Here is a 23,901-nt window from a genome sequence, read left to right on the forward strand (position 1 = left end):
GACAGACTCATAAAACTATGGAACAATGGCCATGAATTTGAGGATCTGTGGACATTAACATATTTTATCGCTTATAAGTCAAGCTACATACAACAAAAGTCCTGATCTGCATTAGCATAATGAGCATGCAGACCAAGGTCGATGTTTTTTGTTCTACTGATCACTTCTAACAAACTGAACTGACCCAGATCTGCCGCTGCAATATACGACACCATATCTGGGTCTTTGCAGCTTACAGTTGGACTCAACTTATATGTCAGTACCTATGGTAAATGTTGCTTTATGGTCACAAATTGAGTTCACCAAAACATCCTCAAAGCAGGCAAAATGTGGGAGCAAAACACTATTAAAATTCTCCAAGCCTTAAAATTATTCCTATCCCCATTTTAACACACTGTTGAATACTTAATGGAAAAACATGATTACCATGGATCTGACAGCCAAATATTTTGACATTTGACCCAAGTGTGTGTTACATGTGGCGCCAAGCGAGACTTGAATTTTTGGGAGAAGTGATTTCTCCTTTTTGGACAGAATAGGGAGATGTGAAAGCTTTTGTTGTTCTTGTTGTGATGGGTTTAACACCATTATTCAGAACATAAGAGGCTGTACTTGCAGCCAGTGTATCTGGTTGAGGAAGAAACAGGAAAAAATCAAGGGAAGAACTGACCAATAGGAAGTTATTGGCAAGCTCTCTCACACACCCACATTGGCTGAGCTGGAGACTCAAACCCATGAAGACAAAGGAGAGATGTCGATGAGATGTAAAGGTAAGCACAGAAGACCATCTGGCCACAAGGGCCCCTACAATAAGTGAAAGCTGAAAAGGGAGAAATGGGAACAACACACAAAAAAAATATATATATATATATATATATATATATATATATATATATATATATATATATATATATATATATATATATATATCCCTCTTTATAATGCACTAGATGGGGTCCATGGTATATATTGGGAATAGTGTAATATACACAACCATGGTATAGTGTGCAATGATACATAATGGTGTTTTGAAAGCTAATGATGATATAAGACCAAGTCTGACATCATTTTCTTTTTTACTTTTTTGTTATACATTAGTATTTTTGGGATCATGGGGTTCACAAGAGTACCACATTATTTCCATAATCATGTTAAACTGAGGTACATTATAATGGGGGAGAGCTCTGTCTACATATAACAAATTATTTGGAGTACACTTGACAAATCCAATGTTGGGCTGGCTGTGTGGATCTTTCAGATAGTCTGAGGTTGCAAAAATCTGATAAGTATTCAGGTCCTACAAGCAGTGCACAAACACATCCAATCTAATCCTGCAAAATGGAGTCAAACTCAAGAATCCAAAGGCGCAAAGCAAGCACGTTAGGACTTTGATATCCCAGCTGTAATGATCATTACTATTACTAAAATTATTTTTATCATCATCATCATCATCATTATTATTATTAACATCCCGATGAACTCCATCAATACCAGCAGTTACAAACATGTACATTTTTATCACTTAAGTCAAATCTCAAACTGATTAAAATAACCAGGTTTCAATTAGTTTTTTAAAATTTTAATATATCTTATCCAATACTTTAGTAATATTGACTAAGTTAACTTTAGCCAGCAATGGATTAAAATCATCTATCTTTGATCCCTCATTTACTACTGTATTTTGTATATAAAGTTTGTGGAAAAGACCAAAGGAAATACTACCCCACCCACCTATCTATGCCACATTTGATTACAGTTCTTTTCTATTAAATATTTCAAATCCTAGAAGCGAATGTTTGATTTGTTTCTATGAGCTCACTGCACTCAATCCGCATCAATTGCTCTTGGTTTTTCATTAACACAAAAATAGCCATCACTTTGCAAAATTCTTTCTTCATTTTGTCTCAACTGATCTCTATGCCAGAATTATTACTTGTTTTTACCTGCATTTCTAGAAAACTGAATTGTTTGTCTTTTCGGAGACTTCAGCCATAAGTAGGTTTCTTGTTTAATCTAGGATTCGGGAATATCAGGCCAATAGTATCTAGATATTACTTAATCTGACCCGGTCAGGTTTTAATGTGCAATTTATAAATGCAAATATACTGACATTAAAAATTCTTCATCCGAGTCAGTTATAGTCTTTTTTTCCCCAAACTGAATTATATTGACTATTCTTCCTCTGATCAACAGCAAAATTAGACATTTATGATGATCATCTTGTTAAAGATAGGTTTAATGCAGACAAGAACAGGTTTTTCCAACATTATTTAACTTAACTCATGGTATTTTACTTTTGTGCCAGTGAGTACTCAGACAACATTTCTTTCTGATGATTTGTTCTGTTATTATTTTACTCTTGTGCCAATGAGTACTCAGCTGACATTTCTTTCTGCTGATTTGTTCCGTAACCTATGGCAAATTGTTTCAAACAGCGACATGAATTGTTTAATAAGTAAACATAATGACATGCTAATGAGAATCATTTACTGTGTATTTACGTAGAGTGGGACAATTTTAAAATCAACCAAAATCATTTACTGTGTATCTACGTAGAGTGGGACAATTTTAAAATCAACGAGAATCATTTACTGTGTATCTACGTAGAGTGGGACAATTTTAAAATCAACGAGAATCATTTACTGTGTACTTACGTAGAGTGGGACAATTTTAAAATCAACTTCTACTTTGTTGCACTTTATCCTGTGTGAGTTGAATACAGTTAAAAAATTGACAATGTTCTCACCATTGTTGTAGCAAGCCATGATGCCCATACTAGGGACTTACACATAGTATATTTATGTATACAAGTCCATGCTTATGCTACCAACATAGTATCATAAGTTCATTTCATCTAAATATAGAGTATTATTATCATCATCATCATCATTATTATTATTATTATTATTTATTTATTTATTTGTTTGTTTCCAATGGTGGACTGCAGGAAAAAGGGACTCTAAAACAATTTCAATTGGATAAGATAAGTTTCATTTATTCAAGTTTGGAGACAAATTTCTGTTAATTACCACCATGGTCATGAAATAACTCTTGTGAAGACGTACTTGTGAATGGTTATTGTTTATCACTGTTAAATATCAAGACAGTAACATGCAACAATGTAACTTGTCTACCTAAATGTCACCCCACCCCATCCATTAGTCTCAGTCAGTCTATATAATACATATTATGTGTAAAGAGCTGAACTCACAACCAATATCATGATGGCCTTGGAGATGTGTGAAATCTGAATCAATTATTTCAACACTGCCACGTGGATATGTCTTTCTTATATGGACCAGCAATGATTTTTTTTGTGCTAATGGCACAAAAATACTGCCTAGATTGAACACTGACTGAACTTTGTACATACACCAGCTTTTATAAATGAATATACTTAAAAACAGTTTATCTATGATTCTGAAACCCAAGAAATCCCTCTCTCACAAAATTCCTGGCATAACCAATGGAATGTTAGTTCAGCATACTCTTGGAAACTTAAACACATCATTTATGAAGGGCAACAAAACTTCCATGAAACTAAAACTATTCATTTACAGACATGATCTGCCTAAATATTTATGATGGTCAATTATTGATACATAATATTATGTGGAAATTTTGATCAAATAAATTCAAGTGAAATTCTTGCATATCCCAGAGGCATGTTGTGTCAAAGTAATGATAAAATGTTTAGTCATCCCATGTCTCTGAATTATGTCATTTAAACCAAAACTGATCATAGCCTACTGATCCGCATAATTAGGAAACTGCACTGATAAAGAGTGATGTCTTGATCAACAAGTTAGACCAAGATCTGCCAGTAGCTTCTCGTGGGTTGGTGGTTCTTCCCGGAGTTTTCCCGGGTTCTTCCTCCACCATTAATACTGACCACCATGCATAGCCTATCGTGTGCTGAAAAATGGCGTTAAACCCCACAACAACAACAACAGACCAAGATCATCAGAAATGACAATAGATATTCATTTTTGAAAGCAAGCTATCTGTGAAATAAATGGGTGAGTTAATTTCATGTTCTCACGACTACAAGCACTGCCTCACATTCTAGTATCTATTCTGAATACACAACCCTAAATAAGAACCCATTCACTGTATTGATTATGTGAACCATACATTTTTATTGACATAGGCTTGACTTAAACATATCAATAGAAACATACAGAACTTGAGGCAATTTAAAGATAGGTTCAGGTTTAAGGAAGAGACCCTGTTTACAACTGAATATATAGGGCAAACCATTTTTAAATACTATAAAACATGTTTGCAATGGGAGAATCACCTACATGTTAATTAGTTTCAAAGCATACATGTAATCCTTCCATATTTTTGGGTTGCATATTTCCTACAGCCAAGTTACTATGACTAAGCTGTCTATTCATCTGTTCCTGTTGGGACTGGAAAACCTTTAAAAATTCACCCGACATACTCTTTCAGGCAAATACATACAACCGCGGTAGCTGTCTACTTGATGTACTATTTCAGTCAAATACAGGCAGCCAGGGTAACTGTCCACTTGACATACTATTTCAGGCAAATACAGGCAGCCATGGTAGCTGTCCACTTGCGCACTCTTTCAGGTAAATACAGATAGCCGTGATAGCTGTCTACTTGACATACTTTCTCCTGCAAATAAAAGCAGTCATTGTAGCTGTACACATTCAGGGAAATAAAGAGAGCCATGATAGCTGTCCACCTGACATACTCTTTCAGGTGAATACAGGCAAACTGTGGTAACTGTCCACTTGCTCATTATCTGAGTCAAATACAGGCAGCCATGGTAGCTGTCCACTTTCCTCACTCATTCAGGTAAATACAGGCTACCATAGTAGCTGTTCACATGCCTCACCCTTTCAGGCAAACACATACAGCCATGGTAGCTGTCTACTTGATGTACTCTTTCAGGCAAACACATACAGCCATGGTAGCTGTCCACTTGATGTAGCCTTTCAGGCAAATACATACAGCCATGGTAGCTGTCCACTTGATGTAACCTTTCAGGCAAACACCACAGCCATGGTAGCTGTCCACTTGATGTACTCTTTCAGGCAAACACATACAGCCATGGTAGCTGTCTACTTGAAGTACCCTTTCAGGCAAACACATAAAGCCATGGTAGCTGTCCACTCGATGTACTCTTTCAGGCGAATACATGTACCTGTGGTAGCTGAGTTTGTAAAGCATTAGGCATGCAGTCATGGCCAGCCCAGGCTGGTTGCCTTGATCTGTCTTTGGAAAATGCACTTAGATCCCATTAGGCAGGTGAATTTTCAAACATTGCGTAGTATGCATGGTTAATGCAGTAATATCTGTCTTACAATAGTAACACTGACAGTTTTGAGTAATTCTACTAAAGTCATAAAGATGAATCTCTGAAAATTTACAACGTTACACACAAAAAGGTGCTAAATAACAGCTGTTCAGTGCAATAAAATCTGCATGTAAACGAAACATGCTCAACTGACAACAAAACTGAGTTCTGTATGGACAGGTGTTCATTTTATACACATAAAAATACTAGTATACTTGCTCTGGATATACAAAGTTCAAAAGAAAATACTCAATTGTCTGAATAGTTTTGTGTGTGTGTGTGTGTGATTTGGATTTTTAATAAAGCTTTAACAATTTTGCAGTCATATCACTATGATGTCTGCAGTGTAGCAGTTTATAGTGATGTCTAGCGCAGGGGCATCATGCCGCAGACATGTTGCATCATGTCCCATCCAGTCATATTATCCTGATACCAGGCCAACCAGACCTAACACTAACCTCTTAATGCTGAGAGCCTAGCGAGGCAGGAATAGTTATGAATGTCCTGTAAATTACACAGTTATAAAGTGCCTGACATCTGCCCAACACAAATGCATGGGCAACTGGACATGAAATCAGAGTCAATAGGATGCTTTCTATATATATTTTTTCGAATACTCTTAATCAAACATGTTTAGAAAACAAATACTTTATTAATGTCATTAATATTTGAATGGCACATCAGTAATATTGGTCCTATAACTGAAAGGATTTGATAGGCCATGGTGCTTATGTCCAAGTTAGTCAAATTCTGCCGAGTGGCTTTTACAAAGGTATTGTGTAAAGGTTTGCCTATTGTTATTAATGTTGACTATGTTCGATAGTGGATTGGGATTATTTGCATAAATATGAATACTTTGTTTAAAATTTGGTAAAATTTTGTTTAGGACTTTTTTAAAAGTTGTTTTAAGTTTTTTTCCTAGTTTTAGTAATGGCAGCCATACTTGTTTATGGACTGGCATCATTTCTACAAAGTCTGCTAGTTCTTTATGGCAGGACTGTGCCCAATATGGTCCAATTCTGTTAAGCAGTCATTGAAGACCTTTCTACTTTTAACAGTGACCACATGTGATGGTGGATCAGATCATTTGCGTACATTTAAAAGACTGTATGCTTTGTGTCAAACTCTGCTCAGTGGTTTTTCAGAACAAGGTATTTAAAGGTTTTCTAATTGACAGGCATCCAGGATGGTGGATCTGCGCAACTTTTAAAAGGCCTATATGCAAGGCTGCTTTCTATCAAATATGGTCAAATTCTGCTCCGTGGCTTTTAAGATGTTTTAAAGGATCTGTGGTACTAATTCAGTTCCCATAGTGAACCTCTGCAAACACCACAATATTCAAAATTCATTAACTTTAAATTTCTGAGTGCTCATTATTAATTTTATATTTATCAGTATAGACACATCCTTGATGACTGCTTCTGTGTTGAGACCCATGGTATTTTTTTAAATCTGTGTGTGTTTGAGCCATGTGCTTTCAATACCACACCAAAGAGTCAGGTGCTGATTACAGTAATGAGTCTTTCAAAAGTATGTAAAAGGATTGAAATTCTATCAGTTACAGCTAGGATCAGCTCTCAAAAGATTATTTTTCTTAAAATCTTACTTTCATTATAAACCAATCCTGGCCAGCCAAACCCACGGATATATTTTATCTTTACCAATTTCTAGACTGGTTTCCATTTTTCCATATTATTAGTAATGGGAGTCCTTAAAGACTGGGGCACCGAGTTGCCAAGTGGTCTAAAGTGCTCACCGTTACAGATCACTGATGTCGTCTCACATGTCTACGTGGATTCGAGTCTCAGGCTCAGCCAAAGCTTGCCAGTAGCTTCTCATGGGTCAGTGGTTCTTTCCTGGGTTTTCCCGGGTTCTTCCTTAACCATTTATATTGGCTGCCATGTTTAGCCTATCTTGTTCTAAAAATTTTATTTAACCGTACAACACGAATAACAACCTTAAAGACTTTTATATGTCAAGAAATGGCAGCCACATGAAACAACAGATCAGCAATCAACAAAACAAATCTGCAAGGCCTTGATGCCAAAATACTCCCCGTAAAATTATGTGAAAATTGGTCGATCAGCTTTTGACAAAATAAAAATAACAATTGTGAATGGATGATGGTCAGTGCATGGCAGAAGCTCATTTGGTATCATGACCAGTTGAACAAACTAAACCAATATACACCATATGCTGCCTTGAGAAAAACTGATTGGAGCATTTACAAGTAAAGTACTCACAGTCTGTGTATTATCTTTGTTCATAGGTAGGGAGCATACATGAAAGCTCAGCTAGAGTATCAAACGTGACAGGTTTGATACTCACACAGGCTAGTCCAGCTTGGCTGTCTCATTATGTCTTTGGGAAAGAAACTTTCTCCCAATTCCTTGGTATGATATTGTCAAATATTTTGCTGAAACAGCTGTTAAAAACCAAACAAGCTCAAATAGTAAAGAAATTGCTGTTGTTTTGAGATCAGTTCCATTTTTAAGTGCATGATAGGCTATAAATGGCATTCAGTCAAACTGGTAGAGGAAGGACCTGGGAAAACCCCATGAAGAACCACCAACCCTTGGTAAGCTCACGGTAAGCTTTCTCACATAACCCCATTGTCTGAGCCCAAGAATCAAACATATGCAGACAGGTGAGATAGCAGTGATTGGTAAAGGGGAGTGCTTTAGACCACTCAGCCACCTGGGCCACCCCCCCCCCCCCGTTAAGAAAGTGTAGCTGAATATATATAACAATTACTCTTTTGTATGCAATAATATCCATTTATGCTCCTAAATACAGGTAAATGCTAAAACACAAACATTCATGCTGGTTTATTTATTTCTCTTACTACATCAGAGGCAACCCCAGATGCAGCAACTTTTACATTCAACACAAGTCATAACGAAAAAGTAGGTTCAACTTTTCATATCTTAACATCTGAACTTTGATGCAGTACACTTTCTAAGTGTGTAATTAACACAAAACCCATAATGTTTTATGTTAAAATTCAATAGTCCGATTAGAAGTGTAATTAACACAAAACACACAGCATTTTGTGTTAAAATTCAACAGTGCTATAAGAAATGGGCTTTATGTTAAAATTCAAGTCCTGTAAGCTTAAAAAGTCCATAATAGGCAGGTGTCTTGTATAGGTGTCTACTAATGTGGGTTTCAAGTATTGTATTTCAAGGCTGAAATGAATAATTGCCAAAAATAATTAGTTTAATCCAGAATCACAATTTTCAGCTCAAGGAAATGATTATAATTTGTGTCATTTTCTACAACTTCAACATCAAACAATGAAAAACAGAAGCCTATAAATACTTCAAAAATTAATTTACTAGATGTTTTCTTATCACAATGGGGAACTCTTTGATTCATCTGTAACAGATGAAATGTCCACCTGAAACACAGAATTGAATAAATCATCTGCCGTATCTCTCAAACCACTAGCATCAACTTTATTGACTTGCTAACTTAATTAACAATCAATACTAAATTGTTTACAACTACAATACATGCACAAAGGATCTTTAACAGCTATGAATACATTATTGTGACAAAACTGTTTGATTTAATCCAAAAGATTGATTGACTTGCTTTTGTTGTTGTTGTTCTAGGGTTTAACGCCATTTTTCAGTACAAGATAGGCTATATATGGCCGCCAGTATAACTGGTGGAGGAAGAACCCTGGAAAACCCACGGAAGAACCACCAACCCATGAGAAGCTACTGGCAGACTTGGCTAAAGATTGCTTGATGTCACTGCTACACCAGTAGGTTATTTAGTGCTGAAGCAACTGGAGTAAAGGGACTTGCCGCCACACCATGGTACAATATCCAACCTTGACTGATATCATGGTTGATTTGAAACCCACACCCTTTCAGTCAAGACTCAGGCACTCAGCATGCCACATTTACTCCAAAAATGGAACAACTTGCTCAAGTTTTAGTAATTTAATGTATTTATGATCAATTACACTAAATGAATGTTGTCAATTACCAAAAAAATCATTTTTTTTAATTGACAGATAATTTCAGTTCCAATAAGCAGGATTTAAATTTCTGTGCTGAAGACTGAATGAGGTGCACTAAAGTTTCATAAATTCTGATGGCTAATAAGAACACTATGTAGAGATGCAGTACATCTTTAATTATCACTGGGACAAACAAGTGCCAAAGTCGGTGACAGAACACCCCACTACAAAAAGTTCTGTGTGAAATTAGTAGAGGCTGTATGGTATCATCAATGCATTGACAAACTACAGTATTTACTCTAGCAATTGTGTATCACAATACAGACCCAATCTTGATGCAGGATTAAACAGACACTTCCTGTCCTATAATAGTTTTCTCCTTCAGTCTATTTCTGAGAATAGAAAGTGGTGTCACCTGTGAGAAATCATGCAGTTCTGTTTAAAATTTGTGGTGCAAGATACACACGTCCACCAATTCTAGTCTAGGAGAGAGTGACATGCATGAAGAAAATCAAAATAAGTACAAGTACTGTGACAGAGGAGCTTGGATTAGAGTTAAAGGTTTAACCATATGGAATGTGGAGTGTACAGGTGGAACGGCACCACTGATGCTGGTGTTACCCATAACATGATAATTCCAACTCCAATAATTTAATTAAATTAAGGTTCATTATGGATGAGGAGTTCCAGAGTTCACAATGAACTTAAAATTCCTGAATTGGCAGAGTTGAAGAAAAGTTTCACTATTACTTGCAATGAATGCAAGTTATCAGTATTTTATTAACACATTAACCCCTAGCAATGACTTAACAGGGCAGGAGGTAGCAGCCTACTGCTGAGCTCTGTAGCATCATGGTCATGCATGATACACTAAAGTGGGTGGTATTATAGAAAGGTAGACAGATATAGCTATACAATGATACCAAATAATCTGGAATATCTAGTTGCACTACAAAATAAGGATAAGAAACCCTCATTTTTTGGACCCGACTTTTTTCTACTGAAAATTCGCCCGTTTTCGGAATCCGATTTTATGTCTGGATTTTAGACTTTTGGTCTCAGATCTAAGGCAGACCGGTATGAACTGCAAACAGACAGATGAGCCTTTGCAAAAAGTAGGATAAGATGGGCATTTGGAATAAAGAGTGGTCTCCATACAAAAATAATGGCTCCATTTAGAAAAAAAAAAAAAAAGAAAAGAAAAAAAAAAAAGAACTCCAACTTTTACCCTTCTGCTCATGCGTGAATCTAATAGCCAATGAAAAATGATGTTTCTAACACAACTAGGCAGCATGTTATTGAAAGATCACCAGGGATTTGGTGTTTTCGGATCTATTCAGAAATAGCTTTCAAAATGTGTTTCCTACTCGATGTTCAGGCGAAAATGACAAAAAGCTCCAGGGGTTAATATGTTAAAAATATCAGTGTATCCCCTAGAGGTGAAAGACTGAGAGTCAAAAATCCCCTTGGTGTCAGAATTGGGGGTCAGACTCAGTAAAAAACAAACTTTGCCATCAAAACTGGGGGTCAAATTAAAATTTTGGGGGTAAAGGGAAACACTGATATATATAGAATCAAATTCTAAAAAATGATACCCATTACTGAAATAGTCGGTGTTGAATGCCTACATGACCCATGTGACTTGTACTATAAGTAAAGCAGCTGGTCATCACAGCAACAATGACAGCTGAAGTCATTTGCTTCTGATGTGCTGATCATGAAGATAAAGTTTTATCTTCATTCATTCCAGTTTTTTATGACACAAAATTTGGTTGAAATAATAATGATATGAAGGGTCTATAAATATTGCTCTCATAAAAACTTCCACCCACTTGAAAATTGCAATTCCTCCTTTAAAATCGGCCCAGAGAGGGGATTTTCCCCAGGTGAAAATCCTGAAGAAATCAATGAGTGACTCTTGAATACAAGCAAAACCAGCTTTTTCAAATCCTAAACTGAAGTGATAGGTTTTCAATTACAAGAAAAATTATAAGCACCCTATAGAACCAAAAAAAATTGTGCATCAACAACAAAGAGCAGTGAAATAGTACACATTTTCATGTGCACATGATGGTTGTTGAAAGCCACTGAAGTAATGTTGTTCACTATCCTCAGATGTTGGGTATCATGAAAACAAAGATAATTTACACAAAAAAGCAAACAACTTCATTCGAAAAATTTCTATATTGTCATTTATAAAATAAGCATTCAGTCATTAAACAGCCCAGTTATCCCTTTCCCATTAAGGTTTTTCTCTATATCCAGTGGGAATGGCATCCTATTCTTAATTTGTCTGAGGTCCCTCAGGAGCTCCCTAACTTGTGGTGTAGTCCTGTTTTTGGACCCTGCTGTCCTGAGTTATCAAGGGAGAGTATCCAGCTTGTCAGGAATTCTTTTAGTTCCATAAATTACTTTTATTGAATGATAATGGCTGTAAAGTTGGGTCCAACAGATGCTGAATATCATTTTGAAAAAGTAAGACTTGAACATCTAAAATATTAAACTAGCATCATTGATCAATGAGGTCATGGGCATTTCCAACCATTTTTCTTCCAAACTGAATCTGTCAACCCAAATCAATAAGTAGCAGACAACAAATGGAGCAGTTTGGAGAGCCTGGCTATCAAACAAAGAAACAGCCTGCCTGCAGACATTCACATATGGTAAACTGCAAACTGGTAGCACACTCATGTATGACAAAACTGCCTAACCAGATCTGTAATGTCTGAAACTACTCTTTATGCCATAGGTTTATTAAAGTTTTGAATTGCAACCGTTTCTTAAAAAAAAAATGCTGGCATTAATCAATAAAAAGTGACTAAAAGATCATCCCAGGATGTATGTTTTGGTAAAAGTTACAAGGATTATTTTTTTTTGTTGCAACAAGTACCCACATGTTTATGAGGACACATGAAAGTCATACAGAACAGCTACCATATGCCCTACTATAATAAAATGTCAGCGAGATGTCAATTTTAATTTTTATTATGAGTCAAACAATGAGTCACTGTAACCTGATAAGCAATGTTTCACCATGCTTTACTGAAAACAGGGACTTGACACACAGTCCTCATCATAGTCCATTCCTTGATCAAAGGCCACTTTGCACAACACTAAAAAAATATATTTTGCAAAAAAGTTCGTCCTGTCAAGGGAGGTCACCCCTTCAAAAAGCTAACTTTTCAGGTGGCTGGGGCTAGTTTCATAAATCGGCCCATCAATTTTTTTAACTTAAGGCTATGGTACAACTTTTTCAACTATTATTGTTTCCTAATAAAAGATATAGAGAGTCTCCTTCCTTAACGATCTAACTGGTTTAACAACTGCTTGGACTTACGACCAGGTCTCCAGCAAGGGGAATCCCATTTCTCAGTCAGTCTCATTCCCGCAGTCAGTACATGTACATGTATTCACTACACGAAGTGTTCGCAATCTCCAAGACTACATATTTTGCTTATAAATTTGTACTTTATTGTGAAAAGGAAGAGCATGACATCACCTGGAGTAACACCAAGAATCGAAGGAAGGCTATCGATCTTGAGATGAAAATGAAGATCATAAACGACTATGAAGCTGGTAAAAAAGTTAAAGCAATAGCAAGTGACTTGGAGCTGGCGCATTTGACCGTTTCAACGATCTTGAAGGATAAAGATAGAGTGAAAGAGGCAGAGAAAGTATCAACAGGATTTCAAGCCATAATAACTAGGCAGTGGAAAGGCCTCATTCATGAAATGGAGAAATTACTGGCTATCTGGTTTGACAACCATATGGAAAAAAGAATGACAATGAGCCTTTTAATAATTCAAGCCAAGGCTTGCAGTATCATTGAGACTCTGAAGGCACACGAAGGCAAAGAATCGACGGAAACATTTACAGCAAGCCATGGATGGTTTCAACGGTTTTGTCAGAAATTCAATTTGCATAATCGGCATATCAATGGTGAAGCGGCAAGCACAGACGTAGAGGCAGCAGAAAAATTTGTTGACCAATTTGCAGACCTGCCAACTCTTACGATTTTGCAGTAAGTCTTGCGAAAATTACTCTTAAAATACAGACTTACGGCATACTAGCAAAAACTATGGAAAAATGATCATTGCCAAACATCTAGATAATTGGTTCATCTGTGTTTTATTTGGATCCAGGTTTCATCTTAGAATTAGTAAAATTAGTCAGGGAACCAGACTTACTTTACAACATCACCCCAGATACTTTAAACTGCACAGATTTGTTCATTTGAAGCGTCTGCATGATCAAACAGTTGATTATATAATTTGTTTTAAATTTAAATAGCGTCCAGAAAGGTATGCATGTTAAAGACGAAAGGGAAAATAAGCTTCTAGAAAAGTGTTAATAATCAATAAAGAAGAATAAAATGGAGTTTTCAGATTCTTGTGAATAAAAGCTGGAATGACACAATTATGTTCATTGGACATCACGTGCCAATCTGAGCATGTCTCATGGCAGGAGATATAATTGCTGTCATCATGTGAAATGGAAAAGAATTTCCAAGAATTATGCCAAGAAAAGAGATAGCAACAAGTCATTGAGCTGCATAGGGTTTGGAACCAGAGTTTGTGCAACTGTACTAGTGGTAAATAAAGTCTGCACGTACTTTACAAACTTTTCAGTTGAACATAATGTTTATCATCAATGCATCAAACTTTTAATTACACTTTCCAGCTTTACAATAGCAGTTATTGATATTTTGTAACACCTTACTGAAAACTGGCCAACCTTAAGGAAAAAATTCAACTGCCTTACTGAGATGGACTCATCAACGTTGGCAGTTCCAAATTTGATGAAATTATCTAGAAAGGCAACTACTGCCTGGAATAGATGTTGAATGTGGATGAAACCAGACTTTTTGGGAAACAAATCCCCGAAAGGTCCTACATACACAAAGAAGCTAAAACAATACCCAGTTTCAAGGCTTTTAAGGACAGGGTCACGTTGTTGTTGGGAGGAAATGTCACTGGGTTCAAGTTAAAGACTTTCCTCATTTATTGCGCCAAGAACCCACATGCACTAAAAGCAGGTAAGTAAGGACAAGCTGCCCGTTTACTATAGTGCGAATAAGAAGGCATGGATGACACAAGCTTTATTTGAAGACTGGTTCATCAGGTATAAATTTGGGATTGGAGGGCATAAACTTCTGCCATTGACTTCTCTGGTCAAGTGGATAATATTTTTATGCTTTTTTTTAATTATAGCTATCTAAAAATATGGACCTTTTTGACCTCACTTATGTATTTTATTTTTTATGATTTTTTACACTAGGCTGGTGAGTGCAGCATTAAATTTCTGCATAAAAAATGTCCCCTGCCCCCTCAGTGAAGGAGTGGTTCACAAAAGGGAGACCAATGCAATCATCATGTAGCATCTTTTGCGGTTGTTTAAAACATTTAAAATAGGGAGTTACAACATCATATTTTTAAAGTCAAATGTAATCCAGGTTCCAAAATTAGTGCTACAAGTCAAAAATGAAATATTTTTGGACTGCTAAAACCCACTTGTATTCTCATGTAGTTCAATCAAACAAGGAACTGAGGTGGTTAGGTGGCTCAGTGGCTAGCATCCTGACTTGTGACCAAAAGTGAGGTCTGAATCAACCCTGGTTGTCTAACAAGGTGCGTTCTTGGGCACAGCACTTTCCATCAATTGCTTTGGTACCAAATAACCAACTTGTACGTTGCCATAAACATCAAACCAAGCCAAAGATCAATCATCCAACCAACGGACAAGATGGACAAAACAAGTGACACTCACATGTAAATCTAAGTCTAACATCTAGTTAGTCTCATGGCATGAAAAATGCACATCTGACAATGAAATGTAAATATGGAAGTCAGGTCTGGACATCACCCAAGTCACATGTAATCTTTATTACAGTTCTCCGTCACTGTAATGTGGTATTTGCCTGGGGCAAGCAGACTGAGAAATTGAACTAGCCATTGGGGATCTGAGACTGAGCTTGCCCAAAACTATGCAAGTAAAACATCACATCTCAAGTTGTAAAAAAAACCCCAAACAATATGGTTTTAAAAAAATCATTGTTTTAAGGAAATTGCATTACATGTATATCTATTGTACAAATATAGAACTCTGGAATTTTGTGAGGTATTTACGCCTTTAAACAATATTCAAAGCCACCATGACTCATTGGTTAGGGTGCCAGATTCACAATCAAAAGGGTACAGGTTCAAATCCTACAACTGAACCAGCTTTCGGTCATCTACCATGATGTGTCCTTTAGGTTAGGCACTTTACTCACATTGTCTTGGTGTTACGACTCTATGTACTTCATGTGAAAGAAAATAGTGACAAGGTCCAAGTTCTGTAAAATTCAAACAATAATTTATTTCCCAAGAATACAAAGTGAAAATTTTAAAAAGAATTTGCAGTATTGTGAATTAAATCCCAAATAGTCATACAATTTCTATCACAAGTCCAAATGAATAAAATCCCAACTGAATTTCAGTGGTATTCCAAATAAGCTGCAGTACTGAATGTGAAGTGCCTTTAATCTTGAATGTGGTAATGTGCCAATGGCCTGAATTGTGATTATATGCTAAGTCTTTTCATCTATCACAATAATATAATCCAAAAACGTTCTTGTCTGAATTCACTGTAATTCCAAGTTAATAGTCCAGTAAAATAATATTACTGATGAGCACTCTGTATTTCCAATGAACAATAATTTGAACAAACAATTCCACTTAAATGAAAATCTAAACACAACGATAAGACTGATTCTGCTTCAAGATGTTAAGGCAAGAATGAGTAATTAAACAACTTTTTAATATAAAAAGCTAAGATACAAAAATAGAACCAGGATAAGGGTCAAAAGTTCATTTCTAGAACATTCCATGTTGTCACCAAGATAAGGTCTATTACAAAAATTCCTCCACTGATAATGATCCTAATATTTAATCTACACTCACAGAGAAATATTAGCTATGTATTATGTTGTTTACAAAATTCAATGTCACTAGTCAGGTACAAAGTGAACTTGATTCTGGACTAAGGTCAATTATGAACTACAATTGTACATAACATATAATCATAGAGAAAAAAGCCAACAAACAATACATATTAAATATAAAAACACTTAGCACTAAATAATCTACTTGTACTGCTGTGCCATAATGTACCAAACCAAACCAAACTAAACCAAACAATATGCCAATATGTTATCAAAACATATATGTAAATTGAACATGTACCGTACATGTAAATTAGGAAAGAAAGGAAGAGTAAAGTGTAATACATTTTCTTTACAAAGCATATTTACTATATTTCAAAATATAAATGTTGGCATGTTTTGATTTTTATCAGATGTAATGTTTTTAAGATGACAGGGAAGATTGGTATGGTCTGCGCTTAAAGCTCCCTAATTTGGACATTTACAGGTTTGGTGGGGGGAAAAGAGACAAACGTTCTGATGAACTGCATTCAAATATTCCTGCAAGATTAATTTTAATCTCTAAATACTGAATGAACTCTCCCCGAGCAAAAAAAAAAGCAAAAACCTTGTATTCCACACCATCACATAATCCCTCTTAATCTTTGGGTATCATGGTCCCACATTAGCCAGACTGTTAATTTTCCCAGCTACAAGAATGACTCCTACTATCCTCAAATTACCCATCTAGACAGCCAGACTACTCAACATGATGCAGGCTATAGATCTCTTGAATACCATATATTGATTCTGTGCAACCAAATACAGTCCTTTATTTGTCAGATATTAAAAACAATACACCAGTTGACAGCTATGTGTTGTACCTTGACTGATAAATAAAAAATTCACAAATTTATCGAGCTCCAATTTCTCCAGCCATGCAATGTGATAGTCGGTATCCAAGATCTTTGCAAAATGACTAGTGCAAAAAATGTCCCTACAACTTTCTCCATGCCCATCATGAGTACAACCCTTTAATGAATTTACCCATAAACAATGTACACACAATACTGTCAGAGAAGCTGAACCAAATGCAAAAAATCTTTACGATCCTTGGATCATGAAAAATGGGTCACAGTGACCCACTTTTTGGTGAGTAATTGTTATGGGTTTAGCACCATTTTTTCAGTACATTTTATAGGCTATACCTGGCATACAGTACAACAGTTGGAGGAAGAATGTAGGAAAACCCCAGTAATAACCACTAATCCACAGGAAGCTACTGGCAAGCTTTTTCTCATACCCACATTGGCCAAACCTGAGACTCAAACCCAAGCAGACATTGGTGAGATGGCAGTGATCGGTAAAAGACAAGTACTTGAAAGAACTAGACACCCAAGATACCTGTTGTGAGCAGTAGCACTCAAGATAAATACACCCATTAGGTTTCATACTAACTGAGCAAATACAAAAACTTCATGAAATCACCTACAAATAAAAAGAAGAATACTGTAACCTACTTGCACTTGCCTTTGTTGAGCAGTATTTACCAAGATGACTAAACCTATCAAATTTCATTACTATACACATAAAATTGTGAAAGAAATTGGGAGCAATGCAAAAACTTAATACTGATACCTATGCCAAAGATAACAATGCCACCCTAAGGGTGCAATCCCTATCACGACTATGCTGTGCAAAAAGGCCCCAAACTGCATCCTAACACTGAATTTATCAGTCTACCCTGTAACAATCTTGCCAGATGCATTTGAAGTCATGTCTTTATGACCCTATCACATTTTTTTTCTTTCTATATTCACTGCTCTATACAATCCAATTACACAGACCAATGTAAACTACAATAATAAATACAATGTACATTCATCACTCTATACAATCCAAGCACACAGACCACTGTAAACTACAATAATACAATGTACATTCAAATTCTGAACTCCTGATTCCAGATTCTAACTAAAATTACAGACCCTAGTCCTACATGTAAGACCTCCACGCTGATATTTAAGTTGTGGGCATCAAAAAACAAAAACATGTGCTATGTCTTACATTGTAGGACTATACAGACCCCAGAATCGACTCCCTTCTGTACTTCACACTCTGCCATCCCTTGGTTCTTCAAAAAGAAAAAGCTTAATCCCTGGCTTTATGTGGCAAATTACTATTACATAACCTTCCCCATGAGACAAACTACAAACCCAAATATATGTATAGCTACACTTTTGTCCAACCTACTCATTCATCCTGTCCCACGGAAATTAATCAATATTTAAATACACAAGATAATTATCTATTTCTCAAGATATTTGTTTAAAACTGCTAACAAAGGCAAATTTTGGGCTTAAAAAATGAATATAATTCACAAACTCACCAATAACAAAAACTTTCCAAAAATTCAGACTGTTTAGCAGGAAGAGCAGAGCTACTCCAGCCTCTCAAACAATACAACTGCAGTGAACTGATCAATCTAGCTATGAATGACTGTTCTGGCTCAGTTGATTTCATATAAAGTGCAGACACACTCCTCCAGCTAACCAGCCAGTCAGCCCTGAGTCACCCTGTTGAATGATTTTAGCAGGGATTGGTTCTGAGGAGAGACACAAGTCAGGCTGCTTAACATACTCAATATTATAGCAAAGAACTCCATGCTGAAATAAGTGGGTACCAGAATGGCAGACAAATGACAGTTCTTTAGGAATACATACAAGATTGGTTTCCAAAGCCAACTATACTCACATATAAATCAGGTCTGACCACAAACAACACAGACCCTGAATGGAGGCATTATTATATGGTATACTTTGCTTTGCCACTTGCTTTGTGTGTAGGGCTGAGCTGCCATAGGGGAGGGGGGAGAAGGTAAGGGGTTCAATATTATTCAACATGTATGCAAAATTACAGCAGCTGAAGATAGTATCTAATTGGTGAAAGTATGCATTTTATGTCATGAAGAAATATGCTTTCATTTTTTCCAGATTAAATGCAAAAGAGCGAGAGAGAGATAATGAGCCTATGAATATTCATGTATGTAAAGAATAGATGACCACAAAGTACATTAGTCCCACAAAACTGTGTCACCTTCTCTAAATAAAGTCATTAGTAGTAGTAGTAGTAGTAGTAGTAGTAGTAGCAGCAGTGTTTAACAAATAGTAAAATTTAAAAAATGTAAAAACGAACTGCAAAACATGGTTAGGGAATGGAAAAGAAAGAAAATATACACCTTCGAGATCAGAAAAATGAAAAGTGACAATGTTTTAAATAAATAAATTACAAAAATAACATATAAACAGGATTATATAGAAATAATGAGTCTATCAGATAAACTAATAATGAGTCTATCAGATAAACTAATAATGAGTCTATGAGTCTATCAGATAAACTAATAATGAGTCTATCAGATAAACTAATAATGAGTCTATCAGAAAAACTAATAATGAGTCTTATCAGATAAACTAATGAATCTATCAGATAAACTAATAATGAGTCTATCAGATAAACTAATCAAACTTCAGAGCAAGAAGAACAAAACAACCAATTAAACATTTGTAAAACTTACCTAAAACTTTGTCATTTGTAAATAATTACATCTACAAATATGACCTTTAACTTTGTTTTAAAAAAATGACAGTCACATTTAGATCTCTCTAAGAAATAGTACATTTCTTTTCAATTCATGCATTTTAATACCAATCTGGTGAAAGCATGATAAATGAATCACAAAGACAAAAGGAAGTTATAGCTGTTATATATGCATGCTTTTAACTCATTAACCCCTGGAGCTGTGTTTATGTGGCTGGAGGTAGTAGCCTACTGCCGAGCTCTGTAGCTTCATGGTCATGTAAGATACACTGAAGTGGGTGGTATTATAGAAAGGTAGACAGACGTAGCTCTACAATGATACCATATAATCTGGAAGTTCTAGTTGCACTACAAAATAAAGAGGGAAAAATGTCATTTTTTGGACCCAATTTTTTTCCACCAAATTTTGCCCATGGTCAGAATCCGATTTTGTGTCTGGATTTTATACTTTTTGGTCTCAGATCTAAGGCAAACCAGTATGAACTGCAAACAGACAGATGAACCTTTGCAAAAAGTAGGATAAGATGGGCATTTGGCATAAAGATTGGTCTCAATACAAAAATAATGGCTCCGTTTAGCAAAAAAAAAATATATAAAAAAAATCCAACTTTTACCCTTCTGCTCATGCACGAGCCAAATAGCCAATGAAAGACAATGTTTCTAACACAACTGGGCAGTATGTCATTGAAAGATCACCTGGGATTTGGTGTTTTCGGATCTATTCAGGAATAGCTTTCAAAATGTATTTTCTACTCAATTTTCAGGAGAAAATGACAAAAAACTCCAGGGGTTAATGTGTTAAAAATACCAGTGTATCCCCTAGAGGTGAAGCTCCGGTGGCCTAGTGGTTAGAGCGTCCGCCTCGGAAGCGGGAGGTCGTGGGTTCGATCCCCGGCTAAGTCATACCAACGACTTACAAAAATGGTACTAACAGCTGCCTCGCTAGGCGCTCAGCATTAAGAGGTTTGTGTTAGGACTGGTTGGCCTGGTGTCAGGATAATGTGACTGGGTGGGACATCATGTTACATGTCTTCGGCATGATGCCCCAGTGCTAGACATCACTATAAACTGCCACACTGCAGGCATCGTAGCGATATGACTGAAAAATTGTTAAAGCTACGTTAAAAATCCTAATCACGCCCTAGAGGTGAAAGACTGAGAGTCAAAAATCCCATTGGTGTCAGAATTGGGGGTCAGACTCAGTAAAAAACAAACTTTGGCATCAAAACTGGGGGTCAAATTAAACTTTTGGGGGTAAAGGGAAACACTGAGATATATAGAATCAAATTCTAAAAAATGACACCCATTACTGAAATAGTCAGTGTTGAATGCCTACATGACTCATGTGACTTGTACTATAGGTAAAGCATCAGGTCATCACAGTAACACTAACAGTTGAAGTTATTTTCTTCTGATGTGCTGATCATGACGATAAAGTTTTATCTTCATTCATTCCAGTTTTTATGACACAAAATTTGGTTGAAATAATAATGATATGAAGGGTCTATAAATATTGCTCTCACATAAGAACTGCCACCCACCTGAAAATTGCAATTCCTCCTTTAAAATCGGCCCAGAGAGGGGATTTTCCCAGGTGAAAATCCTGAAGAAATCAATGAGTGACTCTTGAATACAAGCAAAACCAGCATTTTCAAATCCTCAACTGCAGTGATAGGTTTTCAATTACAAGAAAAATGATAAGCACCCTACAGAAGATGAGTGTTTGCTAGCAGCAGCAGCCATATCATGCATTTACAAGTTCAAGCCAATTTGATGAGTCAGCAAAACTGTTTACACCATTAGACATACCATCAAGATAAATGTTTTCATCCTCCTAAGAAAAAAAACCATATCTGTTCTTACTGACAGTGTGATAACCTAAATTACAAGTGTACTGCAGCATCAGTAATATCTTCATTTCAACTTGAACCATGTTCAGGCATACTTTTCATTTAAATCATTTTGTAAGGGTGCAAATTTATGTTGATCTATGAAGGGCACATTAATTAGGGCCAGAGAACAATTAGATTTATGGGGACAGGTGCTTGTTAAATCACAATACTGCAATGATTTCTAATGTCTGTGTCGGGAGAAGAAGTGATTCTTAATTAAGCCTTCATTTACCTAACTGCTAGACAACTAGAAAAGGGAAGGTTAACTTCGATTTTATATCGGAAGTGTCAGAAGCTGAGTTTTTCCAAATCTGTTGTTTGGAAATAAAGAAGTCAGCCTGACCACAATTTTGGTGCCTAGTTAAAAAAGGCAGTAGATATATTTAATCATGACTGGTTACGCTAAATAAGGGGCGTGGTTCCCACACGAAATTTCTTAGGGTTAAATTGCCCTAATCGAAAAAAATCTAGTCAGTCTGCATTTTTCCTGCAAGAGTGAAGATATAAAGGGACTCCGAGATTTAAGAAATTCTCTCATAAAACACGGTCAAAGGGACCGTATGTCTGGAAAGTCAACAGACATAATTTTGGCACTAGAAGTGAACAAAGCTTGAAAGTACAAGGTATTTTTGCGTCAATCTCATGTAGTTCGTTGATACCAATATAATTATTTGCTTGAATGGAATCGTTTATATTTACATGAATTTATTTGTTTAAATCCTTTGATCAATTCTCTTGATATGAGTGTAACTGTGTTGAGTTGATCTTATCTGAATTCATACAATGATCTTCTTTACACAAGTTTGATGAATTGTTTGAATTTGTTGTCTTGATTGTAATAGGAATCTAAGAATTTCATGCATTACTTTAGTTGATATAAGTAACAAGAATCCAAGTGAATTCACCAATCTTAGATGATTTCATATATGATAAAGACTTGAATGTGTGTATCCACTGAAAATAATGAAGTTAAGTCATATAATGAATTTCATTCATTCATTTGTGTAATTGAGACGAGAACTGGACTGTTATGTCCAGTGTAATGTTAATGGGAATCAGTGATGAAACAGCCATCAGAAAGTACATTAATCTTGTGAAACTAGGTTTGTTTATGGTCTGCCATGTTTGACCAGATAGCCTTTGGTATCTGTTTGAATTCCGATAGAACACTATCTGACATAATGTGATGGGAGTAATGATCTGTTCCAAGTAAGACAACTGACAGAAGATTTAGGTTGCTTCTGTTTATTTTGAAAGGGGAAATAGCTCCATGGACATATCCACGGGCGTATCCACGTACCTACTTATCTAAGTATTTACGTACTTATGTATCCACCTACCCACACAAAGTTTGAGGGTCGAAAAGAGGCAAGACAATAGGGAGGTTGGAGAAGGGAAAAAAACTAAAGGACCTAGAGGAACCACCACAGTGAAAATGGAGTGGACTGGAATAAGCAGGTTATGAAGATGTACAAGACAATGACTTTGATTGTTCACTCAATTCTATGATGAACCAATTATATCATCTAAAACAGATCAGCTACTGATATAAATATATTTGGGTTTTAAATTGGCTGAATGATTTATTTCAAAGAGAAGTGTATCTTCCTAATTTATTGTATTATCATAGTTGTTTATATAATTGATTAAATTGTTTTTTTTTCCATGTATGGGGCTCATGTCATTCTGTTCTATATATCTGCTCAGATCTCTATTTATTCCATCTATAAGTTCACACCTTATTTTAATATTTACTCAATCTGGGCAACAACAATACCGAGGACGATCACCCTCAAGATAACGATAGCCAAATAAAGCGAACACCTTGTAAGAAGGTACAACCTCAAAAAACCACTACCAACTTCGTTTAAAATCAAGCATACTCTTGACTTTTTAAAAGAATATCTGTTTAAGCACATATCCACGATCTATTCTGAATCTCAAATGGGTGGGGTGTCACTCTCAATTAGATAAAAAGGGAAAATATTTGGAAGAATACAAATGATTCTGTGAAGAAATAAAGGTAGGGCTTGACAACAGTATGGATGCGGTTTGCTTATTATGTCAATTTTTAATTAAATTTACTTCAAATTAGAGTTAATCCCATAATAGTACCTCCTAGGATAGACCTGAAATAATAATGTGTGTGTGTGTGTGTGTGTGTGTTTTGGATTTTAACATAGCTTTAATTATTGTGCAGTCATATCAC

The 23,901-nt window shown here is 35.9% G+C and overlaps 1 protein-coding gene and 1 long non-coding RNA gene across 17 annotated transcripts in view; one reads left to right on the forward strand and one right to left on the reverse strand.

The window, feature by feature from the left end:
• Positions 1–23,901, reverse strand: part of LOC149792501 (uncharacterized) — a 250,958-nt gene that overhangs the window by 210,985 nt on the left and 16,072 nt on the right. For 14 of the 16 annotated variants that reach the window (XM_089971105.1, XM_089971102.1, XM_089971103.1 and 11 more), the window contains exon 1: positions 18,593–18,742. The exons of 1 other annotated variant lie outside the window; for it this stretch is intronic. The gene's annotated coding sequence lies outside the window, so the exon portion shown is untranslated. Of the gene's footprint in view, positions 1–18,592; positions 18,744–23,901 lie in introns of those variants that run through there. One more of the 16 variants, XM_089971092.1, reaches the window with a different exon arrangement.
• LOC149792502 (uncharacterized) overlaps positions 1–23,901 on the forward strand; it is a 142,901-nt gene that overhangs the window by 109,407 nt on the left and 9,593 nt on the right. The gene's annotated exons all lie outside the window — the stretch shown is intronic.

The sequence above is a fragment of the Sinohyriopsis cumingii genome, chromosome 9, assembly GCF_028554795.1.
Source record: "Sinohyriopsis cumingii isolate HCF-2022 chromosome 9, ASM2855479v2, whole genome shotgun sequence".
In the NCBI taxonomy this organism is placed as follows: domain Eukaryota; kingdom Metazoa; phylum Mollusca; class Bivalvia; order Unionida; family Unionidae; genus Sinohyriopsis; species Sinohyriopsis cumingii.